Genomic DNA, 13,328 nt, shown 5'->3' with positions numbered 1-13,328 from the left:
GTCAATCATATGAGTAGACAGTGACATCCGGTATTACGTAACGCGAGGAGGGAGTGTGAATAGGGGGGCGTATGTGATGTTGATAAAGGACCAATCAACACTAAGTAAACAAGGGGTGTGTGTATTCAGTAGCAATGATTGGATGATCACTGCGGTTTGTAAATAAGGCATTGAGACTTAAGAATTACTTTGTATCATACCTTACCACTGCTTAGTAGTAAATTATTATGTGGTACCGCAATGGCATAATTAGGATCTTAGTCTTTAAAGCAAATACATAAAATATACGATTTATGAACGGACGCGTTAAGTGATATAACGTGTTTATTCAAGGGTTGTAAGACAGATTGCTGCATGTAATGGCAGCCTAAAGGGAGATGCTAGGATGTCATAGTATTATTAGTGTGTTGATATATTTATTTGTTAATATATAGATAGAAGTTAGAATAGCCGATCACGATATAGGATACTGTTTTATAATTTATACTGCTTTAGTTTCGAAATAATGCAGAGTAGTAGTTATACTTAGTGAGATAACGTGATTTGGTATTCTTGATGTATATTGTACAGATGGGATTCATAAGGAATAATTATGAACCCGATCAGTAAATACACCGGCAGCATATAGTTATGTGTTAAGTTTAGTACTATATTGCATTGTTTTTATTTCCATCTGTCGATGTATATATAATTTTAGGCTGATGTACTGATAGTGGGATAGGACGTGTCCTGCAGTTTGGTCTTGGGTTAGACTCTATTATTTTCATCTCCATATATATAGAGAAAAAAAAATTTTAGGCCAGTAAATACAAATTGATGAAGTATAGTCTAGACTCTAGATTCTTATTTGGAATCCCAAGTGTGGGTTATTATTGGGGAGTAGCGATAGTGCTATGTAACAAGAAGTGATAGGATTAAACACAGGAAATATGATGTGTGAGGGATAAAACTGTACATAAATAAAAAAGTGAAAGGGTGATGAGGGAAAGGACTGAATAAAATATATCCTTAATTACAGTATCTTACAAATGTGAGTTAATATGATATAATGATCAGTCTGTACTGTGAAAGAAGGAAGTGTGTGGTATTCTTAACTAGATGAGAATATTAATCTTTGTAGTGGGAAGTGATGCCTTATTATTGTGAAAAGGGGAGTGTAAAAAGGAGCCGCATGAGTATGTTAAGTGTGAGTGAAAACTAATTTGTGTTATGATGTGAGTTTGGGCTAAAAGTGTACCCCTTATTGAACAAATAAAGTGGGAAAGATGATGTCAAAATTAGTGAGTGACAAATTGTAAATACCAGGTAGAGGAGAGAGACTGAGACTCATATTGGTAATTGATTCTGTATACTGTTTTAATTGGTGTGTTATTTAACTGTGTATCTGGATACAATGAAAATACATAGTTATTTCTTTGGAATTAAGTCCCTTATCTCACATTATTTAGATAATATCCCCTGTGTTATACACTTATAATGGTTATTGTATCAATCGAGATGTTTAACAGTTATTATCCTATGTGGGTTGATCTAATGATAACCTTAATGTGTATTTTCTCCCAAAATTAGGTGAGTATATAATATTGAAAACACAATTTTAGATAATAATGATACTATGTATTTGTAACTTAAGGGTTAGATATATACAAAAAAGTTATTGAAGTCATTCATGCCAAACGGTTTAACCGCATTTAGGAGGTATATCCATTTGCACTCCATTTTTAATAAAGCCTTTTCAATGTTGCCACCTCTTATGCCAAGAGATGCTTTTTGGATCACAGTGTATTTTAGGTCCATAGGTGAACCATTGTGGTGTGATAAGAAATGTTTGGCCACAGAGGTGATTTTTTTGCCTTTATCTTTATCTCTTTGGGCATATTTGATGTTATACACATGTTCCAAGATGCGTGTTTTTATCTCCCTTGTCGTCATGCCAACGTATGCCATTTGGCAAGAGCAGTAGAGTACATATATTACTCCTATAGTGATGCATGAGAAATGTGCTTGGAGGTTATATATTTGTCCTGTTTTTTTAGTTATTGTTTTTGTTTTCAGAACATATTTACAGGCAGAGCAGGTACCACATGGGTACATACCTGGGTTTGTGTCTTTTTTCTTGGCAGTTCTTACGAAGTGACTAGATACCAGTTTGTCTCTCAAGTTGTTTGGTCTCTTATATCCTAATGAGACTCTGTCGCCTATTAATGGCTTGAGGGTTTCATCATTTTGGAGTATGTTCCAATGGTCATTAATAATTTTAATAACATGTGGCATCTGGGGGTTATATGTCGTAATGAGTCTGGGACATGACTCTTGAAGAGTTTTACTTTTTGGGATTAGTAATTCATCTCTACTTTTCCTGAGTGCTTTGTACTTGGCTCTCTTTATGGATTTCTTACTGTATCCACGTGCCATTAGTCTTTGTGCTAAGGCTACACTTTCCTGTATGTAGATCTCATTGGTAGTGCAGTTCCGACGAAGTCTCAGAAATTCCCCGTATGGAATTGCTTTCAGGGTACTTGGAGAATGGGCACTGGAATGATGTAGAAGAGTGTTAGTTGATGTTTCTTTCCTAAACATCGTAGTATTGATGAATCCTTCATTGTTTTTGAATATTTTTAAATCCAAAAAGCATATCTCCTGCGGGTTAGCTTCAAAAGTTAATTTGATGTTGAGATCATTCTCATTAATTCTCTTCATAAAGGTTTCAAGTTGTTCATATGACCCTTCCCAGATGAAAAGAACATCATCTATGTATCTTAACCACATTGGGATGTGTTCAGTATATTTTTCGAGCTCATTAGAAAATACATAGAATAGTTCCCAGTAGCCAAGAAATAAATTCGCGTAAGTCGGCGCGCAAGCTGTACCCATGGCGGTACCTTGGGTTTGCAAGTAATACCTGTCATTAAATGTGAAAAAGTTGTGAGTCAGGACAAATTTCAAGAGTTGAATTATAAAGTCATTATGTAGATTGTTATCATTATTATTTGAAGCCAAATAATATTTAATGGCTTTAATTCCATCTTCGTGTTTTATATTTGTGTACAGGGACTCGACGTCCGCTGTTACTAGCCACATATCCTCTGATAATTTGATGTTTTGTAACAGCTGCAGTACCTCCATTGTGTCACGTACATATGAGGGTATGCTTGTAAGATATTCCCTTAATCGCAAGTCTACAAATTTACTTGCATTTTCTGTTAAGTTGTCATTTCCTGACACAATAGGTCTTCCAGGGGGTATTGAGGAATTTTTGTGCACTTTCGGTAGAAAGTATAAAGTGGCAACTTTGGGGTTGTCCTTTATCAGATACTTTTTCTCTGAGTTAGATATTATATTGGATTTCCAAGCACTTAATATCATCTTGTTATATTGAGTAAGATATGAACTCTGCGGGTTGAATATCAACTGTTTGTAACAAGCAGAGTTAGATAGTTGTTTTTTAGCCTCATCCATATACATTTGTTGTGGCCAAAGGACCACGTTCCCACCTTTATCCGATGGCTTGATTAGAACATCTTGCCATGATTCTATCTCTCTTAATGCATTCATTTCATTGATATTAAGATACAGTAAGAAATCCATAAAGAGAGCCAAGTACAAAGCACTCAGGAAAAGTAGAGATGAATTACTAATCCCAAAAAGTAAAACTCTTCAAGAGTCATGTCCCAGACTCATTACGACATATAACCCCCAGATGCCACATGTTATTAAAATTATTAATGACCATTGGAACATACTCCAAAATGATGAAACCCTCAAGCCATTAATAGGCGACAGAGTCTCATTAGGATATAAGAGACCAAACAACTTGAGAGACAAACTGGTATCTAGTCACTTCGTAAGAACTGCCAAGAAAAAAGACACAAACCCAGGTATGTACCCATGTGGTACCTGCTCTGCCTGTAAATATGTTCTGAAAACAAAAACAATAACTAAAAAAAACAGGACAAATATATAACCTCCAAGCACATTTCTCATGCATCACTATAGGAGTAATATATGTACTCTACTGCTCTTGCCAAATGGCATACGTTGGCATGACGACAAGGGAGATAAAAACACGCATCTTGGAACATGTGTATAACATCAAATATGCCCAAAGAGATAAAGATAAAGGCAAAAAAAATCACCTCTGTGGCCAAACATTTCTTATCACACCACAATGGTTCACCTATGGACCTAAAATACACTGTGATCCAAAAAGCATCTCTTGGCATAAGAGGTGGCAACATTGAAAAGGCTTTATTAAAAATGGAGTGCAAATGGATATACCTCCTAAATGCGGTTTAAACCGTTTGGCATGAATGACTTCAATAACTTTTTTGTATATATCTAACCCTTAAGTTACAAATACATAGTATCATTATTATCTAAAATTGTGTTTTCAATATTATATACTCACCTAATTTTGGGAGAAAATACACATTAAGGTTATCATTAGATCAACCCACATAGGATAATAACTGTTAAACATCTCGATTGATACAATAACCATTATAAGTGTATAACACAGGGGATATTATCTAAATAATGTGAGATAAGGGACTTAATTCCAAAGAAATAACTATGTATTTTCATTGTATCCAGATACACAGTTAAATAACACACCAATTAAAACAGTATACAGAATCAATTACCAATATGAGTCTCAGTCTCTCTCCTCTACCTGGTATTTACAATTTGTCACTCACTAATTTTGACATCATCTTTCCCACTTTATTTGTTCAATAAGGGGTACACTTTTAGCCCAAACTCACATCATAACACAAATTAGTTTTTCACTCACACTTAACATACTCATGCGGCTCCTTTTTACACTCCCCTTTTCACAATAATAAGGCATCACTTCCCACTACAAAGATTAATATTCTCATCTAGTTAAGAATACCACACACTTCCTTCTTTCACAGTACAGACTGATCATTATATCATATTAACTCACATTTGTAAGATACTGTAATTAAGGATATATTTTATTCAGTCCTTTCCCTCATCACCCTTTCACTTTTTTATTTATGTACAGTTTTATCCCTCACACATCATATTTCCTGTGTTTAATCCTATCACTTCTTGTTACATAGCACTATCGCTACTCCCCAATAATAACCCACACTTGGGATTCCAAATAAGAATCTAGAGTCTAGACTATACTTCATCAATTTGTATTTACTGGCCTAAAAAAAAAATTTTTTTTTCTCTATATATATGGAGATGAAAATAATAGAGTCTAACCCAAGACCAAACTGCAGGACACGTCCTATCCCACTATCAGTACATCAGCCTAAAATTATATATACATCGACAGATGGAAATAAAAACAATGCAATATAGTACTAAACTTAACACATAACTATATGCTGCCGGTGTATTTACTGATCGGGTTCATAATTATTCCTTATGAATCCCATCTGTACAATATACATCAAGAATACCAAATCACGTTATCTCACTAAGTATAACTACTACTCTGCATTATTTCGAAACTAAAGCAGTATAAATTATAAAACAGTATCCTATATCGTGATCGGCTATTCTAACTTCTATCTATATATTAACAAATAAATATATCAACACACTAATAATACTATGACATCCTAGCATCTCCCTTTAGGCTGCCATTACATGCAGCAATCTGTCTTACAACCCTTGAATAAACACGTTATATCACTTAACGCGTCCGTTCATAAATCGTATATTTTATGTATTTGCTTTAAAGACTAAGATCCTAATTATGCCATTGCGGTACCACATAATAATTTACTACTAAGCAGTGGTAAGGTATGATACAAAGTAATTCTTAAGTCTCAATGCCTTATTTACAAACCGCAGTGATCATCCAATCATTGCTACTGAATACACACACCCCTTGTTTACTTAGTGTTGATTGGTCCTTTATCAACATCACATACGCCCCCTATTCACACTCCCTCCTCGCGTTACGTAATACCGGATGTCACTGTCTACTCATATGATTGACAGAATGAGCATCCAATCAGAGCCATTTGAAATCGAGAGGGACATCAAATCAGGGGCTTGAGGTGGGACAACCACCAACACAAATAACGCCGAGTAGCAGCGGCCCGCACCCCCTCTGAGGAAGCGTTCTGTGAAACGCGCGTCAGGGGTCCAGCAGGAGAAGCTAGTTCTCTCCTGTCTGTCGCTTTTTTAACTGCTTGCCTAGTGAATAATAGAATCTGTATATACCTATATATTTGTTGAATCCTGGTGCCTACTATTTACCTTTAAAAATATAACTATTTAAAAGTAAAATAGCCCTCGGATTGTAAGGGCTTAGCTTATCCTGCACTATAATTTTGTGGGCATCAGGCTGAATACATAGAGCATTGCTGACTATATCAATTTAATTTAACTGGGTTTAAGTGTTTTTAACCCTTTCAGGCTACTTCTGTGTGAATGTTTGTTCCTAGTTGTAACAATAAAGTATTAAAGTATGAATGTAATGGAACATTTTAAACAAATAGAGTAATTTTCATATTCATATGATCATTTGGAGTTAAAGAAATAATTTTCTTTGTGGTATTCTTTTCTAATAATCCTAAGTGTATCTCTTTGTACAATTAGTATTTCTAGTTGTTTAGTCCTCATCCAAGATCACTCACCTTCCGGAGTTATCTCAATTCCAGTACAGACTACCAATTTCTTGTAAATACAAGAAGTTCCTGTAACAGAGAATTATATCTGAACTCCTTACGGATTCATTGAATCTCTACCTAGGATCAAGCCACGCCCATACAGGCATCATCCAATACGTCATAATCTTACAGGCCATTGCAAAATGGTCTCTTCTGTAACATAAAAACAAGATAAATTATTTTTGTGCTTCTACACTTCATCTTGTTCTCATACAACTTTAACATTTATATCTGCAGTTGAGATCCAATATTTGTTTTTGCTACAAGAATAAGGTATATAAAATTCAATGTACATATTCAATATACAGTTAGAGAGATAAGAGTTAATCCAGGAGAGGGCAGTGTCACAGAGCCGAAGAGAGCTGAGAGTCCGTAGGAGAAGGGGATGGTCAACAGTGTCAAAGGCAGCAGAGAGGTCAAGTAAGATGAGTATAGAGTAGTAGCCTTTGTTTTTAGCAGAAAGGAGATCGTTAGTAACCTTGGTGAGGGCAGTCTCAGTTGAGTGTTAGGGACAGAAGCCAGATATCACAGCATATGTAAAGTAATTTTATCACTTAGATATAGACTGCATCTAACAGGTTTATACTAATTTCAAGCCCATAGCTATCATAATATCCAGCACATTAGTTCATATGTAAGGAGAAGGTAGTAATCTGATGAGTACTTGTTATGTCCTTTTGTGGACTTGTACTCTTGTTATCAAAACTGTAACTTAGCCAAAATCAGTATTACTTGAGGACACTACACAAATGTCAGAATGCAGTTCAAAGTGAAGATCAAGTAAATTATGAAGCTCTGGATCTAGTATAACTATGTCAAATCTCAGCTGTAGTTTTCCCACAATCAAATGATCAGTTCGGCTTTCAGTCTTGCTGGTATATATATCAATGTGGGCTATTTCCATTTGCGAGCTGGTCGGCATGGTAAGACTTGAACAAGCTTGCTCTTTCTTGGAGTCTCCTTTAGGATTGGATCTCAGAATTACTGGGTTGTCATTGTGAGTACCAGTAAAGGTTTCCGACTCCTGAGCAAGCTGTGCCTTGGTGTGGAAGCTGCATACTTCTGTAGGCTGAGGCTTCTGGCTGGATAGCTCCACATTCTCTTGTCGGACTGTACCATTAGCTTGGTTGAGGTTCAGGCATTGGCACTCCAGAGAGCTAATCATTTGTTTGAGATCAGTAAAATGAGTGTGGATTAGGTTTTTCACTGTATATTCCCAGCTTTCAAATGCCTCCATGATGATCAAGAGGGTAAGCTTGGTATTGTTGCTTGGAAGAACTTAAGAATATAGCTCTTAAATAACACAGCAATGTTGGCTGTTTACCCCAGAGATCTGGGGATGGGGGGTCGGTTAGGACAGAAGTTGTTAGTTGTTAGTATCTGCCTTGCTACGGATTCTCTGTGTGACCAAAAAAGAAAAAACCCTGGTTTTGGTCACACAGAGTATCCGTAGCAAGGCAGTTGGACATTAGCGGGCTGTTTGAATCGGTTATACTGAACGCCAGAGACACGCTGTTTTATTCAAACACGTTATCACACTGCTGAGTATGCTGCTGGTGGACTTTATTATCTAAAGACTTTTTTATGTGCTTATCAAGTACATATTTCTTCTAAGTATGTTTTTATATGTGCATGTGATTTTGTAATAAAATTATTTTACGTTTGAATCGTGGCTTGCGCTGTGTTTTCCCTCTGTTCACAGTCATATTGAAAATGCAATTCTTTTATATGGATGTGCAAATTATCCCTTTAACACATTTTCTTTCCAAATTAACAATTCTTTACCACTCTGCCTGTCTCTTCTATCAGATTTAAAATTATATCCTGCTTACTAATATCATCTGAGACACGCTTGAAATCTGACCTATGTCCTGGAGTTAAAAATGAACTTATTTGAGTACCTGATTATATCCAGTTTACATCTTCTAATTTACAGCAGAGATCCTATAATCCAAGTTTTCTCGATGGACTTCAGAGATACAGTCCAGCTTTACCCCCCCCCCACACACACACACACACACTTAAGAATTTTGACTATTTGCTAATATTGGGCTTTATTATGAGTGGAGTGCAAATTATTGCTTGTGCGTTAATCGGCTCCTAAGATTTCATTCCTGTTTTTTCAAATAAAGATATCAAGAGAACAAAGAAAATTTGATAATAGGAGTAAATTAGAAAGTCAGAGCTGTGATATTGTGAGAGCAGATTGAGAAGTCAATGTGTGTTATGTGAAGTGTTAGAGTGATTCCTGTACCGGAGAGCAGTTAGCTGGGTGACTGAGAAGTTCCAGCCTATTTACATAGCACCTATGGGTGCTATAGAGATGTAAGTGTGTTTAATCCTGATTCCTTTGTCATCCAGTTAAACTGTGCTGGGCTATTTTGGTTTTGTAGGTCTTCTATACCATCTTGAATTCTCCCTTTATCATTTGGAGAAGATCCATTCACACACCTACCAGTTAGCTGGACTACTTTGAAGTGCCAGCCTGCCATCTAAGCGCCTTCCAGGTGCTTTTGCTATGTGAGTAGTGAATATGCCATATATTTAATTCCTATATCAGACTGTACTAGGCCATTTGGTGCCTCTGTGTTCTTTTTCTATAAATTAGAAAGTTGCTTAAAATTGCATGCTCTATCTGAATCATAAAAGAAAAATATTTGGGTTTAGTATCCCTTTAAATTTAGTTGCGCTAAAGCGAACATGTTTACTTTCAACTCGTAATACACACACTACTTCCAATGCGTGGCAAGAGCCACAAGATACCCATTATCATTTAGCGTGCCACTCATAATCTAGCTATTATCAACTGAAGGCTAAAAAGGCTACCAGTTATTTTGTGTTATTCTAAATAGGTGTCTCTCAATCCCAGTCTTTAATGATCAACAGGCCAAAGTGTTTTTCTAATTTTTGGCTGTTCAGTAGTGCAATTGTTATAGCAGACTCAACTGCGCAAAACAGGGAAATAACTTAAATATGATCTTTTAGGGTTTCAGAAGAAACTGAAATATTGTTCTAAACCATCATGTGGTGTGTGTGTTTGTGCAGTATTTCATCTCTACTCTAATTTACTCATTAATTCTTTATGTTTAAAAAGACTCTGAGCATTTTACTATGCATTTTACTATGCAATAAGGAATTAGAGCTCTGTGTGATGTTTACTGATGTACTTGTTAAACCACTTGCATCTTGGCCTGTTACCTGAGATAATCGTGACACAAATCTATCTCTAAGGTATCCTAATACTTAAAAAATGTCTAAGACTGAACTTTTACTGATTCCCCCTTGTAAAATACTAGCACCAGAAATCTCTAGCACTGTCACCAATTCCTTTATTATACCAGCATCCAATATTCACTGAATTTGTGTAATAATTGATTCCTAACCCTCCCTTTCACCCCCCCCCCCACCCAATAACTACTAGTAGGCACTTTTAACTAAATTTTGACCCCACAAAGGCCTTGGTACCCGCTTGATAAGTGTTTTTTTTATTGCACTGCATCAAAGGGTTGTAAATCACAACTCCATATCCATCAAAAGGCTTCTTAAAAACCATCAAAAGGCTTCTTAAAAACTAACAGAATCCCCAAAATAGAACCAATGGTGGGTATGAGTTATTTGTCGTTGTTACGACAATCAGTTGGCAGTAGCACAGACACAGGACCACTCATTTGAAAGACCAGCATTGCTGCTTTTAAATAATGGTCCCAAGTGTATCTACATATTATAGGTGGCAAGAAAGTGGATACCATGCCTGCCTGATGTTGTTTCATATGCCTATGGTTCTGTCAGGTGATCAGTATATAGGCATTTGAGGTCCAGACCACAATAAAGGAACCAATACATATCACTGCAATTTCTATGGTAATAATCCACCACATAAAGAAACATGATAACCCTCATTTAAAATTGGGTAATCCTCACTTTTATACAAGGGGCATTGTGTGTTATATGATATCTCAAGGGTATAGGGACTCCTTTGCAGCCACTACCTCCCCAAACTATAATTACATACGTGATTGCCATTTTTTTGGCCATCACCTACTAATAACAAATATATGAGACCGCACATAGAAAAGAGAGGGGTCATCTCTTTCCAAACTGGGGTCTTATACTTCTCTGTGTTCTGTGGCAGAGAAGAGGGGTTCTAAAAGTGTCCCATCCCTCTTAGATAATGTATGCATATGTACTTGAGACAAGTGATCACCCTTACAACTGTGATCACTTGAAAATTAGAGAGGGCTGTGACCCTTCATTTAAAAGAGGGAAATTCCCTCTTTTATATAAGGGGGTCTCATAACCCAACAATTTAAATCAAAGTAAAGGAAAGGGATTCTAACAGCCCCCATCTCCAACCACTTGAAATGACCAGTTTTCTAGTGGAACAAATGGCCACCAGTATTCTAGGTGGACAAGTAACCCCCTCATTTAAAAGAGGGGAGTCTGCCTTTTCAAATGAGGTAATTTCTCCATCTAGCAAAAGAAGGAAGAGAGATAACAAATCCATTAAAGTCCCCTCCCCCTTATTTGAAATGATCAATGGATATTAACTCTTTAAAAATGTAATTTATTTATAAAAAATTACCAAAACATGCACCCATGTCAAGGTTGGCATAATTTCTATGTCCAAAACACTGCTGGGACAAGCTAATGACAATTGCACACAATGAAAAGGGAGCAAGCCTAATTGCATCTGTATTGAAATCAGTGGCCCAATGGTGATTAATCCTGTGAAAATATCAGTAATATTCAAATTTGTATTGTTTTGCCTTGATTTCAAATTTTGCATTTGTTTTAATACCCAGTGTTTTAATCTTCAAGTTTGTATATGACAGGACTGTATAAAGGAAGTGCTCCTTTTTATCTCCATTATACAAATCAATTGTTTTAATTAAAATAAACCTATATTTTAAGTGTAAACTCAATCTGAAGCTGTCTGAAATAATTTCTGTCTAAGAAGCCAATTTCCATGAATAAGAAACCAACTTCCAAAAATATATTTAATAAGAAGTCAAGTTCTATTTTTTATCCCAGCATATTAATTCATAAACTGTATGATGAAAACAAGGATTATTATAATTTTTTACCCCACCTCCATGTTTCCTTCTTGTCAAAAATAAATCCTGGCAGCAAATCAGCTTGCCACTCAAGCTGCAGAAGGAACATACAACTGATTTATATTAAATTGTATCTCCAACTTTTGTTTTCTGTAGCTCACCGAATGTAATCACAGAAGAAGGTGCTTTAGCTAAATGGGACCTAACCCCTACCCTGAAAAATGCTAAAGCAAAGGGACTGTGACAGTAAACTCTTTTGGTCACAGTCTTGGTCACAAGTTATTTTGGATAAGTAAAAATGTCAAGTGACTGACAGTGAGCATTTGTTGGTTGCAGTCACAGTCAAGTTCACAAGTCATTTTGAATTAGCAGAAATGTCAAGTGACTCTGACAGTGACACTGACCTTCCATAGTCACAATCATTCTCAAGGTCACAGGGCATTATGGAAAAGCAGAAATATCAAGTGAACCTGACAGTAACCTTTGTTGGTCGTCGTTACAAGGCATTTTGGATATTCTGAAATACCAAGTGACGCTGACACCGACAGTGACTGGGACATTTAGGACCCTAAAATGGAGACTGTACACCTCATTCAACTTCTCATCCATTGGCAAATATCAACAATTTATCACTCAAGGCACACCTAAAATTATCCTTCACTCACTTATTTCTTATCTTGACTGCTCAATCTCTCTTTTAATTGGCTCTCAAAAGATCATCACTTCACTCTAGTGTGTTTTAATGCTTCTGCAGGGCTTATACACTTCACACACAGTTTATCCTGTGCTGTCCCTCTGTCTTTTAAATGAGGCCCTATATATATGTTGCTGAAATATAGGCACATTACCAATACAGATAATAATACATACAGTACATAAATACATACCTGTACATTTTACCTTGCAATCTTTATTTGTGAGACTTTTTATTACTTCTTTCTGAAAATAAAATGCATTAGTGTGAGAAAGTAAATATTTATAAAATAAGTGTTATAAACTAAAGTTTACCAATTTCAAGTGTGAATGTATCAAATTAACATATAATTAAACTTCACTGATAATTTCATCAGTCAGGTTTCATCCTGTCTACCAGTTGCTATACAATTTCTTCTTTGAAAAGGTAAATTTGCATATAATCAGCATGTAATCACTAGGCTCATACATATATTTACATCATTAGGATATATCATCTATTTGCAAATTATGTCCTATTACACAATGTATTTTTCACTGTATTTGAATATTTTTACTTAATTACACTATAATCAAATGTGGCTCATCAGTTAAAAATAGACAAAGCTAGCAATCAACTATAATTTTGCCGTTTACAGATGAGGTGAGGCACACTTGTTCTGTGTTTCAGAATGTATTTACAGAACTAAAACTATATAGATGTGCACATACACACATTGGGGTCCAATTATCAAGCCATCAACCTCAAATACGCTGGAATTCCACAGCGTATTTGTGGCGAGGCTGATTCGCCTAAGTTATCAAGCCCTACACACCGGCAAAAGTAGAATTTAGTGACGTAAGCTTCGATCCGCCGGACTCAGTCCGACACAGATCGATTCTTACGTCACTCCAGATGTTCCGCACACAAGTTCGGCACAAT

This window comes from Bombina bombina, chromosome 5 (assembly GCF_027579735.1).
Source record: "Bombina bombina isolate aBomBom1 chromosome 5, aBomBom1.pri, whole genome shotgun sequence".
In the NCBI taxonomy this organism is placed as follows: domain Eukaryota; kingdom Metazoa; phylum Chordata; class Amphibia; order Anura; family Bombinatoridae; genus Bombina; species Bombina bombina.
Note: the sequence above shows the minus strand (reverse complement) of the source record.